Source organism: Epinephelus lanceolatus, chromosome 12, assembly GCF_041903045.1.
Source record: "Epinephelus lanceolatus isolate andai-2023 chromosome 12, ASM4190304v1, whole genome shotgun sequence".
Classification (NCBI taxonomy): domain Eukaryota; kingdom Metazoa; phylum Chordata; class Actinopteri; order Perciformes; family Serranidae; genus Epinephelus; species Epinephelus lanceolatus.
Window position 1 is genome coordinate 2458063 of NC_135745.1, and position 24434 is coordinate 2482496.

General features: G+C 42.4%; 1 pseudogene; it reads left to right on the forward strand.

Moving 5' to 3' along the window:
- The first annotated feature begins 1314 nt into the window (after positions 1-1314).
- LOC144465040 (uncharacterized) lies at positions 1315-23038 on the forward strand (annotated as a pseudogene).
- Positions 23039-24434: the final 1396 nt, after the last annotated feature.

Genomic DNA, 24434 nt, shown 5'->3' on the forward strand with positions numbered 1-24434 from the left:
AGGCCTTGTTTCCTGAGCCTGCTGAGTTGGCCTTGAGTTTTGAGCAGCAGAAAGAATTATTGAGATTGCAGATGCAGTTAGAGACAGAGAAGGAGTTGGAATTAGAAAAATTACGACAGAAAGCAGAGTTTGATAAAGCGGTAACTTTGGAGCAATTACGGCAGCAAAGAGAAAGGGCTAAGCTTGATTTGGAAACAGTGAAGCTGAATTTGCTTAAAGAGGGAAAGTTATCTGACATATCAATGAATGAGGCTACTCGGACTAGTGATCACTCACGGGACATTTTGAGTAGTTTACGGCTGGTACCGAGGTTTAATGAGAGGGAGACTGAGACTTTTTTTACATTGTTTGAGCGAGTTGCAGACGCTAGGGGCTGGGATGATGCAGACCGCACGGTCTTGCTGCAGTGCGTATTAACGGGACGCGCGCAGGAGGCTTTTTCCTCACTGTCAACAAAGGATAGCAGTGAGTATGTGAAGGTTAAAGCTGCGGTGTTGAAGACTTATGAACGGGTCCCCGAGGCTTATCGGCAGCGGTTTAGGAGCTGGAAAAGGGGGGACAAATCACACTTAGAGTTTGCCCGTGACTTGGTAACTCACTTCAACCGCTGGTGTTCAGCATCTGATGTGAAAGACTTTGATGGTTTGTGTAACTTGATGGCGCTTGAACAATTTAAAAATTCGGTTCCGGAGCGCGCTGCAATGTACTTAAGTGAACAGAAAGTGAAGACAGCTGCGGAGGCTGGTGCATTGGCGGATGATTATTTGTTGACCCACAAAGGCGGTGGTGCTGACAGAGAGAATGACCCTGTGGGAGGGTTGCATTTTTCTGGGCGTCCCGGTGGAAGTTTTGTTCCAGGGCAGGGGGTTGATCGTAGTGTCCATGGGTCTGAAGATGTCTGTCATTTCTGTCATAGAAAGGGTCACTGGAAAAGGGACTGCGCTGCACGTAAATCGCAGAATAAGCATTACGGGGCGCATGTCAAGCCAGCTGTGTTAGCTGCACCTGTTTCCAGTATAGTGGTTGCTGACCAAGCTAGTAACGAGTTGCCATCTGTCGTTTTATCTAAGCCTGATTTGAGTTCATATTTGCCTTTCATTTCAGAGGGACATGTTTCTCTCTCTGATTGGGAGTGATGAGAAGGTGCCGGTGGTTATATTGCGTGACACGGGGGGGCTTGGGTCCACTCTACCTTTTTCGGAAGCAACCGATACAGAAGACTTCATACCTGTGTTAGGCATGGGCATGTCTATTTTTCCGGTGCCTGTACATAAACTTAGGTTGCATTGTGAGTTGTTTGACGGAGAAGTGGAAATGGGGGTGCGTCCTGAGTTGCCTATTGAAGGTATTACTGTGATTCTGGGGAACGATGTGGCTGGAAACCGTGTCTGGGCTGATCAGCCAGCGCGACCGGTGGTTGTGCCGGTGCCGCGAGGCAGTAAGGGTCCAGATGAAAATGAGAAACTGTTTCCTGAGGTGTTCACGGCGTGTGCTGTGATGTGTGCCATGGCCAGTAATGATGAAGATTCTTCAGAGCACGTAAAACATGAGAATGGTGACACTGAGTTGTTTGTGTTGTCCAAATTTCGTGATGTGGTGTTGCGTCTTTCTCATGATGAGTCTGAGCACATGGGTGTGGGAAAAACGTACAATCGTGTGCTCAGACATTTCTTTTGGCATCGACTCGCTGCATACATTAAAACATGCCATACCTGCCAGTTAACAGGTAAACCAAATCAGACAATAAAAGTGGCTCCTCTATGTCCCATTCCAGCTGTTAGCCAGCCGTTTGAGCACCTGATCATTGATTGTGTAGGTCCTCTTCCTCATTCAAGGTCGGGTGCGATGTATTTGCAAACGGTAATGTGTCAAAGCACCAGATATTCTTCTGCGTATCCACTGTGTACGCTGACAGCGAAAGCAGTGGTGCATGCTCTCAGTCAATTTATTTCCATCTTTGGTATTCCAAAGACCATTCAGAGTGACCAAGGTTCAAATTTTTCCTCTCACTTGTTTGCACAGGTTTTAGAACAGCTACGAGTAAAACATAACCAGTCTTCTGCATACCATGCACAGAGCCAAGGAGCGCTTGAGCTTTTCCACCAGACATTGAAGTCGTTGTTACGTGCCTACTGTGTGCAAATGAATGCTGATTGGGAGGATGGGCTGCCGTGGTTACTGCTGGCTGCAAGAGAGGTAACACAGGAGAGTACAGGATTTAGTCCAAATGAGTTAGTTTTTGGTCATACTGTGCGAGGGCCGTTAGCTGCCCTGCAAGATAACTGGAGGGAGGCTGAGCCAACTAAAAATTTGATTGGTTTTGTAAACGGATTTAGACAGCGGCTGTACTCTGTTACAGAGTTGGCAAAGAAAAAATTGACTTCTGCGCAAGTGAAAATGAAACGTCTGTATGATCGGCGAGCTGAGCAGCGTGTCTTCAGCCCTGGGGACCAAGTATTGGCTTTGTTACCTATTGTTAGTTCACCGTTCCAAGCCAAGTTCATGGGTCCCTATTAGGGATGGGCAACACAAGCAAAAACACTATTCGAAAATCGTGGCAAGTATTTGACAATTTTTCGAATAATTCCCCCCCCGAGCCACGCACACAGAGATCCATTCATTTTTAAAGGGCCGAACATACTCGGGCAGAACGGACTCCACGGAGGTCCGCACGGACTCAAAGCGGACGTCCGCAAGCCCTGTGCGCGCACACCAGTGACTGCTCGGCATGTATTTTTCACATGGGCCGGACATTTTTAAGGCCCGAACATACTCGGGCGGAACGTACGCAGAACAGGCTCCGCGAGGAACGACCGCAGTCATTCGGGCTTCCACAGTCCAGCGCACTTCCGTGTTGTAGTTTCCTGTAAAAATGTCAGTGAAAAATCCCTGCGATGTGAAAAATACATGCAGAGCAGTCACTGGTGCGCGGAGCAGAGTCCGCGCGGTTGTAAAATCTGAGCTTTGCGCGCACAGGGCTTGTGGACGTCCGCTTTGAGTCCGCGCGGACCTCCGCAGAGTCCGTTCCGCGTATGTTCCGCCTGAGTATGTTCGGGCCTTTACAGGAAACTACAACGCGAAAGTGCGCTCGACTATGAAAGCCCGAATGACTGCGGACATACCTCACGGAGTAGTAGTCTCTGCATGTTTCTCCTGTTTGTAGAAGAGCATCTCACACCGCTGTAGCAATCCTACACTGCCCTCGTGCGTGTTAGGAGCTGAATTGCATGTCAAAAAAGACAGCGAATAGTAATAGTCGCATTAAAAAATCGATTTTTCAAAAATAAAACGACTATTCAAAAATCGAAAATCGTGACCCATCCCTAGTCCCTATACAGTAGTGAAACAACTTTCAGATCAAAACTACCTCTTTGCCATGTCTGAGCATCGTAAGCATCACCAACTTTGTCACATAAATCTGTTGAAAGCATATCATCCTCGTGCGTCTCGGCAGCAAAGTGTGCGGTTGGATGTTGCGCATCCAGTGTGTGTTGGTTACACATTTCCAACGTGTAGTGAAGTGTTGTGTGAGGATGGTTTGCCTAATAATGACTCGGCGTTGTTAACAGGTAGGCTTAAAAATTCTGAGGTATTGGCTGATTCAAATAGTGTTTTAGGTCATTTGTCTGAGCCGCAGCACATTGAGTTGAAAGACCTGATCGGTCAGTATCCGAGTTTGTTTGGAGATGTTCCGTCTCATACTCATTTGGTGGAGCACGACATTGATGTCGGTGAGGCAAAGCCAATAAAACAGCGTTTTTACCGCGTCAACCCCGGGAAGCGTAAATTTTTGGACTCTGAGGTCGAGTATATGTTGGCAAATGGTATCGCTGAGCCATCGTCTTCAAGCTGGGCGTCGCCTTGTTTGCTTGTGCCAAAATCAGATAACACTCCTCGGTTCTGCTCTGATTACAGGAAAGTTAACAGTGTTACGAAACCCGATTCATATCCTTTGCCTCGCATGGATGACTGCATCGACCAGGTTGGTGCTGCTAAGTTTATTAGCAAATTTGATCTCCTGAAAGGTTATTGGCAGGTTCCTTTGTCTCAAAGGGCACGGGAAATAGCAGCGTTTATCGCTCCAACTGGGCTGTATTCTTATTCTGTCATGCATTTTGGTTTGCGTAATGCGCCGGCAACCTTCCAGAGTTTGATGAATAAAGTGGTTGGCAATTTGGAAGGCTGTGCAGTATTTGGACGACGTTGTGGTTTATTCAGATACTTGGTCTTGCCACATGCAGCGTGTAAAGGCGCTATTCGACCGCTTGGCTGAGGCGCGTCTTACTGTTAACTTGGCGAAGTGTGAGTTCGCTCGGGCGACAGTGACGTACCTTGGTCGGCAGGTGGGGCAGGATGAAGTGCATTCCCTGCGGGCAAAAGGGCAGGCAATTGATGAGTATCCGCCACCCGCAACAAAAAAGGAGCTGATGAGATTTCTGGGTTTGGTTGGGTACTACAGGGGCTTCTGTAAGAACTTTTCCACTGTTGTTGCACCTCTGACGGATTTGCTCAAAGCTAATGTGAAATATATTTGGTCTCCTTTGTGTCAAAAGGCTTTTGAGAGTGTGAAGACAGTCCTCTGTAATTCTCCGGTCCTGGCTGCCCCTTGTATGGATAAGGCTTTGAAGCTCCAGGTTGATGCCAGTCATGTGGGCACAGGTGGGGTACTGCTTCAGGTGGATGAATTTGGTGTCGACAGACCTGTGAGTTAAACTATTCTGTGATCGAAAACTCGCTAGGCTGTCCAAATCAGAGGCTTGTGAGATGGTCCTTGTTTCTCCAATCTTACACTTTGGAGATATGGCATATTAAAGGAAAAGACAACATCGTCTAGAGCCCCATGCCAATAATTGTTTCATGTGTCTTAATTTTTCATCTTGTATGTTTGTGTCTCTCTCTTAAATCGCTTCAAGGTACCAGTAGCTGGGATGGGATATGAACCACAAGGTGACGGATAGACAGGTGAACAAGTGTTGAGGTGATTCTGTATTTTGAGTAGAATGTAAATTTTGGGATTGTAGTGTTAATTGAAATATATTAGTGTATAATGAAATAAAGAAACAAAAGGATGAGTAATTCTATGAATTTTTTGCAGTTTATTTATACTGTAGGTTGTAGCAGTCCAGGGTTGGGACCCTGTCTTTATGGGGGGGGGGGGGGTGGGGGGGGGGGGACGGCCCCAGGGCCTCCACTAGGGTTTGGTGTTAGTGTTGTTGGTGTTGTTGGTGTTTGTGCTCTTTCGTTTCAGAGTGCTGGTGGCTTGATTTGTCGAGGTGATTGGAGGCAGCTGGCCACTGTCTTCAGCCCTTTAAAACCCGCCCTCCTGGGAACTTGGTGTCTGTTCTTTTTCCCCCTGGCATCATGCTGCATTGATTGCATTTACTTCATTCCTTAGTTTTTGTATAGTTTACTTTTGCATTATCTTGGTTATATTGTTTATTCTTGAATTCTTGTTAAAATAAATTACTTATTTTTATGGAACTCCCCATGTTTTTCCTTATTTGTGATGGTCTTAGAGCCGGACCATAACAACACGTAATTTACAATCTAATATTATGAGCGTTTAATGTTATAAAGCACAATAGTCAGACCGAGCGACTAGAGTAACGTTAGACCATCTAAAAAGTGCTTCCTAAATGCCATCAATTAGCTTAAAATTTAGTTTTATTCAACATCAAAAATCATACACTGTACAAACCATCATGCGATGCTTACCTGTTAATCCAAATGAGTGGATCCTCTGGAAGGGAAAAACGGCACAGTGTTGCAAACGTGAAAAAAGTAGATTGAGTTATTTTCTTCTACTTGGTATTCTGCTAAATACACAAACATTGCTATACATTGTAACGTTGTTGACCAGCCTTTACATTATGCGCCATTTAATGTGACTTGACTCAGCTACTGACAGATATGCTCAATTAAATGTATACTCCCTCTTGTGGCATAAGTGGGCAGCAACTCTTATCATCATGTGTCTGAGTGCAGAAAACTGGGTCTTTTTTTCTCCACTGCAATCCAGGGACCAAAATTAGCAGCATTTACCAGCTAAATGCTGGTTAAATATGTAAGTGGCTGGTCAATTTGCTTCACTCACCAGCCCCCCCACCAAAACAACAAAAAACAATGGTACTCTATTGAGTGGCTGCCAGCATTTGAACACAGACATTTCGTTGGACAAAAAAAAAGTTAATTTCACATTCTATTCAACAAATTTACAGTAATACATTTGGCAGTTCAGTCTTGGCCTTTTGAGCGCAAGTATCAGTCACAATGGTCACTACAGACCTGAATGTACAACTCAGTAACCATAAAGAGAAAAAACAAACAGGAAACAGTTAAAATATCTTGTAATTTTCATTTATTTATAATTCATTTTAAATATCACTTTTAATACTGCTAAAACTTCCTCTAGGATTGGGAACCCTGTGTATGTAGTTTGTCCCCTCTCTTCATGGATCTGGAAAGAGCAGATGGACTCTGATGTTCCTTTGAAGAACCTGAAAAAAGAAAAAAAAAACATCAATAAAAAAAAAACAGCTATGATTAGAAAACAATATTATAAGCACTCCTCCAACATTATTCTGGACAAAAATGTCCCTGAAATTAAGCTAATTGATGGCACCCCCACTGTCATTTCATAAGATTTTAACTTATGCAATTAAGTTAGATTTTGTTTAATATTAATTGGCATTATTTTTTAATTCTTTTTAGGTACCTAGCCACAGGGAACTCATTTAAAACAATATATCTGAACTATCGCATTGATCAGTCCAGTCCAAAGTTGCAGCTGGATTCCAGCAAAGATGGCAGTTCCCCAACTGCATCGGTACCTTGGATGGGAAGCACGTGGTCATCCAGGCACCATCAAACTCTGGATCCACCTTTTTTAACTATAAAGGTGGTTTCTCCATTGTTTTGATGGCCCTGGTTGACCACAGGTACTGCTTCACCATCATAGATGTTGGTGGTCATGGTTCCAGCAGTGATGGCAGCGTATTTGCACAAAGTGCCTTAGGCAAAGCCATAAAAAATAACACCCTGGCCATCCCTCAGCCAAAACCACTTCCTGGCTCCTCACAGCCAGCCCCTCATGTCGTTGTAGCAGAAGAAGCCTTTCCTCTCTCACACAATGTAATGCGCCCCTTCCCTGGAAAGGACCTGGACGAGGCTAGGAGGGTTTACAACTACAGGCTATCAAGAGCAAGGAGGGTGGTAGAGAACTTGTTTGGAATACTTGCCGCCAAGTGGGAAGTATATCAAAGAAGGATCAGGTTGCAGCCTCAGAACGTGGATAAGGTGATCAAGGCCACTTGCGTTCTACATAACTATGTCATTAAATCCTCCAACCCAACTACTCAACACCAGGCAGAGAGTGTGGCAGTTCCTACAGCAAGTGGAGCAGTTGAGAACCTACCACTGTGTGGGAATCACCCATCCCAGGAGGCATTTTTGATTAGGGAGGCCTACAAAGCCTATTTCATGTCCACCTCTGGAGCAGTGCCATGGCAGCAGAATGCCTGCTTTGGAGTGGCTCAGTAAATTCACTGAATACTTGTATATTTGTATATAATGAATTGTAGTTATTGTTCATGTTATTGAGAAAAGTAATAAGATTTGGAGCTCATCATCATATTTACTTTTGTCGCAAAGCAGAATTTAAAACTTTTTGTTTTACTAGATTAATAGGTTTCTAATCACCTCGGTTTACTAACATTATAAAAATGTCTTAATGCCTTGTTTACAATAATTTTTTGGCTCTTCATTTAGTCAGTTATAGAAACAATAAGAACATTTATGAAATCTTCTAAGTACATACCTTTTTTATTTCACACATTCTTTGGGACCCTAGTGAAAACTGTCCATGCTACTGTCCCAGAGAGATGCCTGAGAAGAGTGCATCTGATACATTGTCTCCATTTCAGCTCTATGGACCAGCTCATGGATTTTAAATTTAAGCATGGCCCTGGTGTTCTCCGGCATCTTGCGCATGGAGGTAGCCATGGATTTAAAAAATGTGTCGAGCTCATCCTCCAAGTACTCTAATATAGCAGTGTCTAGACTAGATTGAGCACTTGCAGCACTTTTTTTCAAGATGAGTTGGGTTTAGATGTCACTGGATCTGCTCTTTTAAGCCGCTGCGGCGTCTGCTCTGACTGTCCCTCACATGGTTCCTCATCTGCCTCCTCATCCTCATTTTGCAGGTTACCTGATGTTCTATAAAGATAACTTAATTTTAGTCACGTGGTTTGCTATATTGCACAATTGAATGTGAGAAATACATCTTGTTTTATGTTCTGTGATGTCCTTACTGAAAAAATTTACTCCTTGATAATTTGTACAACATCAAACATGATTATTGATCATATACTCACTCCCTATACTGGAGGTGCGGGATCATGAATTACAGTATTCCTGTGTATTTGGAGCGGCAGTAGCTCAGTCCATAGGGACTTGGGTTGGGAACCAGAGGGTCGCCTGTTCGAGTCCCCGTCCGGACCAAAATATGGAGCGTGGACTGGTGGCTGGAGAGGTGCCAGTTCACCTCCTGGGCACTGCCGAGGTGCCCCTGAGCAAGGCACCGAACCCCCCAACCGCTCGGAGCGCCTGTCATGGGCAGCCCACTCTGACATCTGTCCACTTAGTGCATGTATAGGTCCAGTTTGTGCGTGTGTGTTCGGACCTGTGTGTAATTGATAACAGTGAAAAATTGAATTTCCCCTCGGGGATTAATAAAGTATATAAAATAAATAAAGTATTTGTATGGCTTTACAAATTTACTTGGTAACTGATGAAGGTATCTTAAATGAGCACCAATATTAATTTAGAAATTAATCATTTGTTTGAGCGATAAGCAGGAAAGATTAGAGTAACAGAGAGATAACAGACTGTATCATTAAACACTGTGTAATATAACGTTAGCATACGTTACGTGTGCTGACGTTAGCAAGCTAGCAGCGTGACATTTAATCATTATGGACAGGCTAAAAAAACTAAACACAACAACAACACATGTTTGTGTTTTGTTTAAGGTATTCAAGAATATTTTATTGATCGCCTGGCCTCCAATGACCAGAAAAACGACAATTACAGGTCTCTGATTGAGGGTCAAAATTACCAGAGCTCCGGATGGGTCGGGCAAATTTTACACCACCTTTTAGACCAACCTGATCTCACAGAAATACGTGAAATGACCACGACCTCTTAACACCGAAATCCGTGGTGGCAGCACGTAATGGGTTAAGTGCTGCCACCACGAAAACAATGCCAATGTAAAGTCAATTAGGATCCTCTCCCGTCGTGGACACATGGATTCCCTGATTCAATCACGTCACGTCAACCTCGTTTTCCTCAATGATATCTTTAACATTCCTGTACACACACAAAAACACGGAAGTGTTCTTGATAACTCAACAATATGACAGGTTAATGTCAAGGCCATAAAATAAAATAAATGTATTTTGCCAGCTTTTGATAGCGTAGGGCTTTAAGAGCATTGTGCTGTGGGCGGATGAGGCGCGTTCCACTACTGTTTTGTAGCTGCTGTCTGCCGTCTGTGGGCTTCATTCCATTTCAGATTGCCATCCATTTGCCGTAACTGAATCCAAACGCCACTAATAAAAAAATAAATAAGTAGATAAAAATAAGGCTGAGCATGGAAGAACCAGAGAGGAAACACCATCACATGGAGCCGTCTGCCCCTGGCAACCCGGCCACCCTCCACTCCACCAGGGGAGAGTGGACCCCAAGCCAGCGCCACAGAACCAGCGGCAGCCCCGCTGGTTATACCTCCAACCGTGGCAGCTGTCACACAAACCGCTGCTGAAAATTATACATTTTGATACAGGTAGGCTATATACATATTGCAAAACTCTGTAAAAGTACACCAAAGCATATTTTCATTTCCAAATATTTATTTGAAAACAAAACCATTCATACGGTCAATATAAAACATTTTGTTAGTAATAAAAAACAAATGTAATCTCAATGTGACCACGCCAGCCGGCGGGACTGTGGCTGAACCACTTCCAATGTTCATTCATTCATTCATTCATTCATTCATTCAATCGCGTGTTCCGTGTGTGTGTGTGTGTGTGTATGTGTGTCAGAGAGGAGTATCAATAAAAAAAAAGTAATTATTTCGGTGTTTATTTCTTTTATTCTTCCGTTTTTTTTTTAATTAAAATGCGTAATATAGCCAACAATATTATAGACCAAATGTTAATCTAATTATTATTGTAGAATGTATTTAGCAAATCACCACTCTCAACTGGAGACAGCAGCAAAAAAAAAAAAAAAGGCATTATAAAAAGCCGACAAATCGTGTTAATTAATTGACGTGAGACATTGAAGAGGTTGTCTCCTATAGTCTGTAATTTTTTATTTTTTTTTTATCATAACTTCTCGGAAATTACTCAAAAGTAGAACATGCTAAAAGTAAATACAATAATAGGCTAAATAGTATCTAAGCAATAATAAAGTGTCTAAACAATAATAAATATTATCTAAGTTATCTATTAGGCTACCATTCCACTCTGTAAATAGATTTTAAAATTTCAATATGATTTTAATATTATTTTTGCTTATTTCAATTTCAGTTTTTATCAATTTTATTTATAAAGCCCAATATCACAAATCACAATTTGCCTCACAGGGCTTTACAGCATACGACATCCCTCTGTCCTTAAGACCCTCACAGCGGATAAGGAAAAACTCCCCAAAAAAAAACCCTTTAACGGGGAAAAAAAACGGTAGAAACCTCAGGAAGAGCAACTGAGGAGGGATCCCTCTTCCAGGACGGACAGACGTGCAATAGATGTCGTACAGAACAGATCAGCATAATAAATTAACAGTAATCCATATGACACAATGAGAGAGAGAGAGAGAGAGAGAGAGAGAGAGAGAGAGAGATGCAGGTAATGACAGTAGCTTACAACAACATTAATGAAAGTAATAATATTATAGTTATAGTTCTGGCTACTGTGGTACAATATGTTGAAAGTATGTATTAATATCTGACAGTATACTTGTGTGACAATAGTCATATGTGTATAATAACAGTAGAAGTATGACTAATGACTAATGATGGCAGCAGCAGCAGGAGGCATCTGGCAGGACCACGGCAGCAGCACAGCCACACACGTCACACTGTCCAGGCACCGCTGCGGTATGAGTTATTCTGAGAGACAGTGGAGCACAAAGGCTCCGGAGAAGAAGCCGAGTTAGTGACATCCAGAATGGCCGAGTTAGCAAGATGCAGTAATAGGATGAGAGTGAGAGGGAGAGAGAGAGAGAGAGAGAGAGAGAGAGGGAGAGAGAGGGAGCCCGGTGTATTATAGGGGGTCCTCCGGCAGACTAGGCCTAAGTCAGCCTAACTAGGGGCTGGTACAGGGCAAGCCTGAGCCAGCCCTAACTATAAGCTTTATCAAAGAGGAAAGTCTTAAGTCTAGTCTTAAATGTGGAGACGGTGTCTGCCTCCCGGACCGTAACAGGAAGATGATTCCACAGGAGAGGAGCCTGATAGCTGAAGGCTCTGGCTCCTGATCTGCTTTTGGAGACTTTAGGGACCACGAGTAACCCTGCGTTCTCAGAGCGCAGTGTTCTGGTGGGATAATATGGCACTATGAGCTCTCTAAGATATGACGGAGCTTGACCATTTAGAGCTTTATAAGTTAACAGTAGGATTTTAAATTCAATTCTGGATTTTACAGGGAGCCAGTGCAGAGAAGCTAAAACAGGAGAAATATGATCGCGTTTCTTAGTTCCTGTTAGTACACGAGCTGCTGCATTCTGAATTAGCTGGAGAGTTTTTAAGGACTTACTAGAGCTACCTGATAATAGAGAGTTACAGTAATCCAGCCTTGAGGTAACAAAAGCGTGGACCAATTTTTCTGCATCTTTTCGGGTCAGGATAGGCCTAATTTTCGCAATATTACGCAGATGAAAAAATGCAGTCCGTGAGGTTTGCTTTAAATGAGAATTAAAAGACAAATCTTGATCAAATATTACTCCGAGGTTTCTTACGGTAGTGCTAGAGGCCAGAGCAATGCCATCTGGAGAAACTATGTCATCAGATAAAGAGTCTCTGAGTTGTTTGGGGCCAAAAACAATAACTTCAGTTTTGTCTGAATTTAACATCAGGAAATTGGTGCTCATCCAATTTTTTATGTCTTTAAGGCAGTTATGGAGTTTAGTTAATTGATTACTTTCTTCTGGCTTCATCGATAAATACAACTGTGTATCATCCGCATAACAATGGAAATTTATAGAGTGATTTCTAATGATGTTACCTAAAGGAAGCATATATAGAGTAAATAGGATTGGTCCGAGCACAGAACCTTGCGGAACTCCAAAACAAACTTTGGTACGTAAGGATGATTCATTACGAACGTCAACAAATTGAAAACGATCAGATAAATAAGATTTAAACCAGCTTAGTGCAGAACCTTTTAGGCCAATTAAGTGATCCAGTCTCTGCAGTAGAATTTGATGGTCAATTGTGTCAAACGCCGCACTAAGATCTAATAAAACAAGAACAGAGACAAGTCCTTTGTCTGAAGCAATCAGAAGGTCATTTGTAATTTTAACTAGAGCTGTCTCAGTGCTATGATGCACTCTAAATCCTGACTGAAATTCCTCAAACAAATTATTATCCTGGAGAAAATCACACAGCTGGTCTGCGACTACTTTCTCAAGGATCTTTGACATAAAGGGAAGATTAGATATTGGTCTATAGTTGGCTAACACCTCTGGATCCAGGGTGGGCTTTTTTAGGAGAGGTTTAATTACAGCTACCTTAAAAGACTGTGGTACATAGCCTGTTAATAGGGATATATTGATCATATCTAATATATGAGTGTTAACTAAAGGAAAGACCTCCTTAAGTAGCCTAGTTGGGATGGGGTCTAAGAGACACGTTGATGATTTAGATGAAGAAATCACTGCGGTCAATTCTTGAAGAGAAATTGGGGAGAAGCAATCTAAATATATATTAGATTCTACAGCTGTGTTTGAGGTTAGATAGGTAGGCCTACCATCTGAGGGCAGGAGGTCATGAATTTTGCCTCTAATAGTTAGAATTTTGTCATTAAAAAAGCTCATAAAATCATTACTGCTAAGGGCTAAAGGAATACAAGGCTCAATAGAGCTTTGACTCTCAGTCAGCCTGGCTACAGTGCTGAAAAGAAACCTGGGGTTGTTCTTGTTTTCTTCTATTAATGCTGAGTAATAGTTTGCTCTGGCATTGCGGAGGCCCCTCTTATAAGTTTTGAGACTGTCTGTCCAGATTAAACGAGATTCTTCCAGTTTGGTCAATAGCCAATTCCTTTCAAATTTTCGCGATATTTGTTTTAACTTACGGGTTTGAGAGTTATACCAAGGAGCAAACTTTCTTTGCTTTGTTAACTTCTTTTTAAGAGGAGCTACAGAGTCGAGCGTTGTTCTCAGCGAGCCTACGGCGCTATCAACAAAATGATCAATTTGGGAGAGGTTAAAGTCGGCACGGGAAACCTCTGTTACTGAAGGTATTGGTATTGAATTTAACGACGAAGTAATCTTTTCCTTAAATTTTGTGACAGCACTATCTGATAAACATCTAGTATAGTAACTGTTGCTGAGTGGCGTGTAATCGAGTAAAAAGAAATCAAAAGTAATCAGATAATGATCTGACAGCAAGGGATTCTGTGGAAAGACTTTTAGGTTATCAATTTCAATTCCATACGTCAGAACTAGATCGAGGGTATGGTTAAAACAGTGAGTGGGTTCATGTACACCCTGACTGAAGCCAATGGAGTCTATTAATGAGATAAACGCGGTAGCCAGGGAGTCATTATCAACGTCGACATGAATGTTAAAATCGCCTACAATAATAACTTTATCTGATTTAAGAACTAAACTGGATAAAAACTCTGAGAATTCAGATACAAATTCAGAATACGGGCCAGGAGCACGGTACACTATAACAAATAAAAGTGACTGCGAGGTTTTCCAGGTCGGATGTAAAACACTAAGAACGAGGCTTTCAAATGAATTATAATCTAGTTTAGGTTTAGGGCTGATTAACAGACTAGAGTTAAAAATGGCTGCAACTCCCCCTCCTCGGCCGCTGCCTCGAGGAATGTGGGTATTATTATGACTGGGAGGAGTGGACTCATTTAGACTAACATATTCATCTTGACACAGCCAGGTTTCAGTGAGACTGAGTAAATCAATATGATTATCTGATATTAATTCGTTTACTAACACTGCTTTAGACGATAGAGACCTGATATTTAACAGTCCGCATTTAATTCTCCTGTTTTGTCTTTCTGTCACAGAAGAGGTTTTAATTTTTATGAGGTTGTTATGCACAACTCCTCTTTGTTTAATTTTAGATTTAAATAATTTAGGTGGTCGGGGGACAGACACCGTTTGTATAAAACTATGAAAACTATGGCTGGGTAACTGAACTAGAAGCTCAGAGAGGCGTTTAGGACTGCAACTCTCTGTCCTGGTCTCAACTCTGGGTTGTCAGGGATTTAAATTACTAATAAAATTTGCCAGGTTCCTAGAAATGAGAGCAGCTCCATCCAAAGTGGGGTGAATGCCGTCTCTCCTAATAAGACCAGGTTTTCCCCAGAAAGTTTGCCAATTATTAACAAAACCCACATCGTTTGCTGGACACCACCTGGACAGCCAGCGGTTAAATGATGACATGCGGCTAAACATGTCATCACTGGTCAGATTTGGGAGGGGTCCAGAGAAAACTACGGAGTCCGACATCGTTTTTGCATATTCACACACCGAGGCAATATTAATTTTAGTGACCTCCGATTGGCGTAACCGGGTGTCATTGCCGCCGACGTGAATAACAATCTTACTGAATCTACGTTTAGCTTTAGCCAGCAGTTTTAAATTTGATTCAATGTCGCCCGCTCTGGCCCCAGGGATACATTTGACTATGGCCGCTGGTGTTGCTAACTTCACGTTCCTCAGAATAGAGCTGCCAATAACCAGAGTTTTATCCTCAGCGGGTGTGTCGCTGAGTGGGGAAAAGCGGTTGGAAACGTGAACAGGCTGGTGGTGAGCCGTGGGCTTCTGCTTGGAGCTGTGCTTCTGGCGAACAGTAACCCAACCTCCCGGCTGAACGGGAGTTACCGGAGGACAGTTAGCTGAGGCTAAGGCTATGCTATGTGGCTCCGCACCGGCTACAGGGGGCTGGCTAACTACCGCAGCTACTGAATGGTTTTCCATGGTGCGGAGCCGCGCTTCTAATTCACTAAGCCTCGCCTCCAACGCAGCAAATAAGCTACACTTATTACAATTACCACTGTCGCTAAAGGAGGCAGAGGCATAACTGAACATTTGGCACACTGGGCAAGAAAGAGCAGGAGAAGGAGAAGCCATGGCTAAGCTAAAGTAGCTAACAAGGCTAAGAGCGTGCAAACAACAGCTAAGAGATTAGCGAGAAAGTCGTAGAAAGAAGGAGAGCTATAAGTGCTTAAACAGAACCAGTGTGGGTTATGACTTGAAGTAGACGTTAAAGCAGCGTTAAAGCAACTGAGGTGAGAAAGCAGGCTAGCAGAATTCACCAGAGCAGTACAGAGACACTGTCACAGAAACACCGGAAATGACACAACTCGCTTACCGCAATACGTCAGCACGTCAATCTCTGCTTAGAGATGCTTCATTATTGTTATTATTGGTTTTACTTTTTAGTAGTATTGTATGTCTGAGGATGACTCATTTTACTAACTATCTACAGTAAAAAAGAAAAAAACAAGCAAAGAAACAAACAAAACTCATTTTATACACTGGGCCTTCAAAGTGCTCTCTGAAACTACACCTGGCATGGCTTGTGTCCAAAAAATGAAAAAATCAAAACTTTGTCGTAGAGCTAAACCAAATACATCATTGGAAAGGTCTCAACCTGGAGAGTGACATATGTCTGTATGAAGATTCTACATGGCTCCTGCTTTCAGCCATTGACCTTTGAACCTTGACGTCAGTGCATGTTTGAGGGCTTATAACTTAGCAACAAAAGGGGGTACAGACATGGGACCAACTGTTATAGAGAGCTCTTGACCTCAGCTATCATGTGAGTGTAGTCAACAACTGAGGGTGCTGTCAGATATGGATAAAATATGGATAAAATTAATTTTCACCCATTTAGAAATTAGATATTTAAAATCTGATTTCACAAATGTGTTTACCATCCCCTTAAAGTCCACAGTGTACTCTCAATTCAGTATTTACAACTTCCAAATCTGGGAAAAACACTTAGATTTTTAAAAAACTACAATTCCCTGGGACCGCGCCATGCAATTTGATACATATCAGCAACATAGTTGTAGTTCTTCTGATTTGCAAAGTAGGGTTCTAAATAGGGTTGTAAAAAGATATATCTACTGAATATATCTAATATCAAGTAAAGCCGATTGAGTTATTACACTCCACCTAGATGAACTATGGTAAGAAAAAGTAAAGATGTCGGCTAATTTTCGATATTTTAGCTAATACACTAGAAACTGCGTTTTTGGGACAGTAGGTTCGTTTGCGGCTTGTAAAATAGGGTTGTAAAAAGCTAGATCTACTGAATAAATCTAATATCTAGTAAAGCCGAAGTAGTTATTACACTGCACCTAGATGAACTATGTTAAGAAAAAAGCAAGGATGTTGGCTAATCGTAGTTATTTTAGATAGTACTCTAAAAACAGCGTTTTTGGGATGGTAGGTTTTTTTGCGGCTTGTAAAACAGGGTCGTAAAAAGATACATCTACTGAATATATCAAATATCTAGTAAAGCTGAACTAGTAATGACACTGCACCTAGATGAAATATGTTAAGAAAAAGTAGGCATGATGGTTCATTTCAGATATTTTAGCAAGTTCTCTTGTGATTGAATATTTGAATAGGCTATAACAAATATCTAGAACAGCCGAACTATCACGTTATTATCATTATTATTATTATTGGTGGGAAATTATAACAGGGGAATGTATTTGCCGTTTTAATATCAAGAACACTTCCGCGTTTTTGTGTGTACACAGGAATGTTAAAGATATCATTGAGGAAAACGAGGTTGACGTGACGTGATTGAATCAGGGAATCTGTGTGTCCACCACGGGAGAGGATCCTAATTGACTTTACATTGGCATTGTTTTCGTGGTGGCAGCACGTAATTTCAACCCATTACGTGCTGCCACCACGGAATGCGGTGTTAAGAGGTCGTGGTCATTTCACGTATTTCTGTGAGATCAGGTTGAGAAAAAGTCACTTGGTGGTGTGCTGCTTTGTTAGCCGGCAGAAGAAGGCTGGGGAGATGATTCCAGCTGCAGTCTTTGTTGGGTTCTTTGTTCCAAAGGTGAAACTCCGAGGAAGCTGGTCGCTCAGGGTTTAGCAGTTAGACACTGGGTGCTAACTCACTTAGTTCCTTGTTGTTGGAAAGCTAGTTGCAAACCTTGTGTTTGTAAGAGAGTCTGTAATCAATTGCCCTCCCTTTAGTGGTTTGGGGCTATGGTGCAAGGGTCTGGGCCTCTGCTGTTCCAGGCCCAGCCGGAAAGAGGTGTCAGCTGTTCAACAGCTGGAGAGCAAGAGAGAGATCTGTTGGACGGGAGCACAGATCTACAGATGCCTGTGACATCACAGAGTCACATGTCACTGTAAAAGTCCTGTCCAATCAAGTTGTTAGACTTGTGTCTCACTGAGGTGTGAGGTGAGACCTCCTGTGGAGATGGGTGTCACATAGCTCTCTTTGTTTGGAGAACAAAGAGCATGCAGAGGAAAAAGCCTTTACATGCCCAGTGATGATTTTACCAAATGATAAATCATCTCTGGTCCTGTGAATCCCAACACCTGGGTGGGCTGTTTTTACTGAATCCTGGATGTTTTTAATTGAACCTGGGTATTTTTTTATGTAATGTGGGTTACTTTTTTTCTTTTTTCTTTGTTCTTTTTACCCAAACCTGGGTGGGTTGTTTTTACTGAACCCTGGATGTTTTTAATTGAACTTGGGTGTTTGGGTAAAGTGATTTAAACTGTTAGTTTTCTGATGTACAATATTGACATGTCAGCCAATCAGAAACCACTACGGACATGGTAAGTGTTTTTAGTTTGTTGTGACATTTCTTCATTTTCTTTAGTTTTTCTTTGAATGTAAGTTTTTGCAATGCCACAGTTTACCACTGAGACATCATTAGCCAGGTAGCCTTGTATAAGGCATGCAATGTGGTTAATTTACTATTTTTTTTAAATGACTGACAAGACATGCGTTGAGTTAAATGTTTTACAGAATCCACCAAAAAAGTTGAGCATTCTTGGCTGCGATAATTGCTGAAATCATCCAAAAAAAACAAACAAAAAAACACTGAAGGCACTGCTTTGAATCAGTGTTGTTTCAGTGTGTTGAGACAGAGTTGCTCATGAGACAGAAGTAAGGTTGAGTCGAAGCACTTTTTCGGAGTGCAAGTGAGCCAACTGGCAAGCGTGGATGGCAGGAATAGAACTCTAATCAAAATACAGATAACACATATAAATAGTATGAGCCACAGTATTGCATTTTCTCTCCTTTGTTAGTTTGCTAATCAGCACCAATAGCATCACCAGGAAGAGGAAGATTTAAGTGTCAGACAGTGGTACTGGAAGCTCACTATACTTTCAGACAATAATAACCTGGCTGATCCACCTTCAGGGGCTCAGCTCACACTGAGACATGAAGGTACAAGAGTACATTTTTCATAGATGTACCCTAACAGGCACATAATGGTCCTCATGAGAGCGTAGAGCCATTGTAATTCCATAAATAGCACTGGAGGGCATACTGTTCACTGTGTTGATGAAATGGCTGTCCACACCTTCTCCAGGCCAACAGTGGGAGTTAACAGTGTAAAGGAGGAATCTGATGTGACATGTTGTGTTTAAAGGTACATTTTCATCACTTCAGGTGGAGGGAAATTTTAGAGGTACAAAAATCAGTGTTCCAATTTATAAGCCACAAAAAAATACAATTCAGCTTCACGTGACAAAATAATCAGAACTCAAAGGTTCACTCAGTAGCTATCAGAGCATTCCTCAACAGAAAACTGTGAATGAAAGCTGAATGAAGATAGTAAGATGCAGTTGTAAGCCCTAGAATAATTAGTAATAAAACTTTTGATCTTTGATGATTCTGTCACACCAAATGTACTGTTCTCAAATTTCATTAAAACATTTCCATGCTCAAAGTCTACAAAACTTTGTTTCTACAAATATTTTATTTCTACGTATGTGAACTTAATCAATTATATTTTAAAGGATCTTGTCCATCTTTTCCCATCAGAATTTTTAGTAGTTACATTTTTTTACACTGAGTCTTTGTTTGATGTTGTTTTGTTTGACAATTTTCTGCACCATTGCTTTCAACCTATTTGACCCTGAGGATTTAATAAAGGTTTATGTGAACAACTGGCCTGATTCACAAATGTTTTCTCTCATTAATATGTTAAAAAAAAAAAAAATTAAAGAGAAATTAAGTAATCTCACCTCTGGTTCAGGAGTACGTGAACACCTCAGATTTTTTCATAGGTAATTAAATAAAGCCCTCTAAATGGACAGTCCTGACTCACAAAAATCATGTTCCAGTTTGAATGTCATTAGGAATTAGAATGATTACCCAAAAAGGACACAAAAAAATAGTACAATAATACACATCCTGTCACCATTGCATTTCATGCACTGTCAATATCAAGCTACAAGAATCATCTGAGGGCTGATGGGGGTATTGGGGCTAAGGGAGGACAGGCAGTGCCTGAAGAGCTGAAGTAGATGAGAGCAGTGGAACTATACCTGGAGAGGTTGTGCTTTCAGTTATGCACTGTCAAGTGGCTCTACACATTAAGAATCAGGATCATGATTGCTGCAGTAATCCAAAGAATTTCTTTCATTTTCAGTGAGATACGTGAAATATGGTGGCTTGTGAGGCATCCATAGAAAAATGATATAGTCATTAGATTTCATTTCAAGTAGAGAATTTGGGCTTTTGATTGCTATGGGATTTTCTGTAATATCATTTTCTTTTACTTTTCTTGTTACTTTTATGTAGGAACCATAGACTGTACAAATTAATGGACGTAGACACCATGACATCACCCATTTGTTTTGGTTTGTGGAGAGGGTGGAGATAACCCTAACACCAGCATCTTACTTTGGTTAGCAGGGTGCATTTACAGCTATGGCTAACTGTGATAATACTAACGCTAATTTTCACAAGTGAAAAACAGGCTTAAAACCATTAAAACAATGGTACCTAGCGGGAAAACTGAACATCTGAACACTTAGAGCATCTTTTATTACAACCAAATGCTGAACAAGACGTTTTTAGGCAACCAAAACATTACACAAGAGAAGAGAAGGCAAAAACCTTGGAAGAATGGGAACCTGTGAGTGACAGAATCATCAGGGCTTGCTTCAATTCTAAACATTGTAAACTGACCATCATACAATGTTATGCTCCAACAAATGAAGCTGAGATAGAGGACAAGGATGACTGGTACGAAGATCTACAACGAACCGTCTTCAAGGTCCCTCAACATGATATGCTGCTTGTTATGGGTGACATGAATGCCAAGGTTGGAGCCGGAAATGACAACTGTGACAGAGCTGTAGGGAGGCATGGCTGTGGTGTGCGGAATAACAATGGTCAGCGTCTTGTCAACTTCTGCCTTGTAGTTGGTGGTACCATCTTCCCACACAAGTCCATACACAAACTCACTTGGCAGTCCCTGGATGGGATAACAACCAACCAGATTGACCTAATCCTTTTCAACGGGAAGTGGCGCAGGTCCCTCCGAGATGTCAGAGTGTGTCGTGGTGCAGATGCCAACAGTGACCACTACCTGGTGACAGCTAACATCACGCTGAAGCTCAGGAAAATAAAACAACAGGGTCAACGACAGAGACAGCTCGACATCCGCAAACTTAAGTCCCAGAACATCAACAAAGAGTTTGTGTTGGAACTGAAAAATCGCTTTCGTGTTCTTGGCGCCCAGGCTGACTCAACTGATAAGGCCCTAGATATTAACACCAAATGGGAAACTATTAGAAACACCTATATTGGAGCAGCCACTAAGATCCTGGGCTATAGAGAAAAGAAGAACAAAGACTGGCTGACACCCGGCACTTGGCAGAAAATAGAGCAAAGAAACAACTTAAAGCAAAGATGCTGAACACCAAGTCACTGAGGCTCCAGAAACAGGCCCAAGAAACCTATAAGATCAAGGACAAGGAAGTCAAAAGGAGTGCAAGGAACGACAAACGGGCCTTTGTTGAGAGACTAGCCTGCAAAGCAGAAGAGGCTGCAAGGAAAGGTGATATGGGTGCTGTATATAAAATCACCAAGCAGCTCTGTGGCAAAAACAAGAGCCAATCAATTCCTGTGAAAGACAAGGATGATAACACCTTGTTAACAGAGAGAGAGCAGGCTGCCAGATGGGCGCAGCACTTCTGTGACGTCCTCAACTGCCCTGATACAGAAAATCTTGCTAATCCCACACCTGCAGATAGCCTTCTCAACATTGATACTAGCCCCCCAACTGAGACAGAGGTCAGAAGTGCCATCCAAATGACCAAGGATAGGAAAGCTGCAGGCTTTGACTCTATCCATGCAGAGATGCTGAAAGCTGACTACAACACATCTGTCAAGGTTTTCACTGACCTGTTCAGAAACATCTGGGACACAAATGTCATTCCTGTGGATTGGGCAAAAGGTCTGATTGCAAAAATCCCAAAGAAATGCAATCTGCAAAATTGTAACAACTGGAGAGGCATCACATTGCTGTCCATACCATCCAAGGTCTTCTGTAGAATCCTTCTAACCAGAATCAACGACGCAATCAACACCAAACTGAGACAGGAACAGGCAGGCTTCAGGAGAGGAAGAGGATGTACTGACCAGATATTCACACTAAGGAACATCATTGAGCAATGCCTGGAGTGGAACAACCCACTATACATCAACTTCATCGACTTCCAGAAAGCTTTTGACAGCTTACACCGCAACACCCTGTGGAAGATTGTGCAATCCTATGGAGTTCCTCCAAAGATAATTGCACTGATAAAGATGTTCTACCACCAGTTTGAGTGTAGTGTGATCACAAACGGCAACCTCACTCATTGGTTCCCTGTGGAATCTGGAGTACGCCAGGGATGCATCATCTCTCCCATCCTCTTCTTGATTGCCATCGACTGGACCATGAGGAAAACAACCTCAGATAAACCGAGAGGCATCCAATGGACACTCTTCACCCAGCTGGAAGATCTTGACTATGCTGATGACCTGGCCATTCTCTCCACAAACCACACTCCTATGCAAGAGAAGACCGACAGGACTGACAGATACGCCAGACAGATGGGTTTGACTATTAACACCTCTAAAACCCAAGTGATGTGCATTAGCTCAACACCCCCTGCACCAATCACTGTGGATGGCAAGGCTCTCGACTATGTTGAAGAGTTCACATATCTGGGCAGTCTACTCAGCAAGGACAATGCATGCAGTAAAGACATCAGCATACGTCTTGGTAAAGCCCGCAACGCATTCGCCATGCTACATACCATCTGGAAGTCAAAGCAGTACAGCTTGAGAACCAAGATCCAACTGTATAACAGTAATGTTAAATCAGTTCTGCTGTACAGCTCAGAATGCTGGCGGGTTGTTGAGAGTGACATGCAGAAGATCAGTGCATTCCACAACAGATGCCTCCGGAGAATATGCCACATCTTCTGGCCTGGCAGGATTTCAAACCATGACCTGTACACAAACACCAACTCTCGCAATGTGGTGCTGGAAATCAAGCAACGCTGACTGCAATGGCTTGGACATGTCCTGAGGATGGACCAGAACTGTATTCCCAGAGTAGCCCTGAGATAGACTCCACCTGGGAAGAGAAAGCAAGGCCGGCCGAAAACCACCTGGCGGAGAACTGTGGCCTTGGAGCTGAAAACAGCAAACCTTTCCTGGGGCGAGGCACAGCATGCTGCACAAGACCGGACCAGATGGAAGCAGATCGTCGCAGCCTTATGTTCCTGAAGGAATGAAGAGGACGAAGTAAGTAAGTAAAACATTACGCGTCACTTTCATAAACTGAAAAGTCACTGAAATAGCAACAGCTACAGCTACACTTATACTCTGAGAATCTGGAGTTAAGCCGTGTTACATTACCTAACCAATGTTGACTAGGCTGACCAAACGTCCTCTTTTGCCCGGACATGTCCACTTTTCATGTCCTGTCTGGGGCGTCCGGGGGGTGTTTATAAATCAATGATAATGTCCGGTTTTCCTTGTTTGTGTGTGTGTGTGTGTGTGTGTGTGCGTGTGTGTGTGTTAGAGTGCGGCACGGGCGCATATTTCTGTCCGAACCCGACAGTCATTCTGTTTTATGTCATGTCCAAAACCGAACCGAGCCCGACATTATTTAATTACTCAAGCATTGAGTTGTTACGGTTACAGGCTATTTAACAGGCCGGGTGTGCGTGGGAGCGGGTGGCGGGAGGTCCGATGCGTCCAGCGAGGGGAGAGGGAGAAATATAACAAAATAAGATAAAATAGGAAAACTTGTCTCCCTCTTTTATTTTATTTTCAGCGTTTAATCAAGGCGGAGGCTGGCGGCAGAAGGTCCGAGGGTTCCAGTGAGGGGAGAGGTAGAAACAAACAGATAATGTGTGTGTGTTGTGTTCAGGTGTTGTCACGTAAATAACAGTTCCCAAGCAATAAACAGGACAGACACACACACAATAGGATTTTATTTTATTACTTTTACACTACATTTTCACTGAAAGCTGACAGAATCCGACCCGAGCCCGAATATAATTTATACATTTTTGACCGAACCTGGCCCGATCCGTCAGGTAGGCCTACCGTCGGGCTCCGATCGGGTAGCCACACTCTGTTGTGTGTATGTGTCCCCTATCTATAGGGAGCCTATCTGAATTTCTGTCTTTTAGAGATATTATTTTGTAATATAACTGAATTTTCTATCCATAAACTTTAAATATATTAAAATTATAAGGCATCTTTGAGTAAACTGTGAGTATCATTTAAGTAGGCTATCTTGTGGCCGGGCCGAGTGTCCTCTTTTTTGGAAATCAAAATATGGTCACCCTAATGTTGACTCTGGTACTCCATATTCCTACTCCCAGAAGGCTCTCTGTGGGATGCAGTCGTAAGCCTTCTCCAAGTCCAAAAAGCACATGTAGACTGTATATGCAAACTCCCACGACCCCTCCAAAAGCCCTGCAAGGGTAAAGAGCTGGTCCACTTTGCCACAACCAGGAAGAAATCCGCATTGCTCCTCCTGAATGCAAGGTTCGACAATTGGTTGGAGCCTCCTTTCCAGCACCCTGGAATACACTTTACAGGGAGGCTGAGACAGTTTAATACCCCTATAATAGGAGCACATATATAATGGTAAACAATCACCTACAAT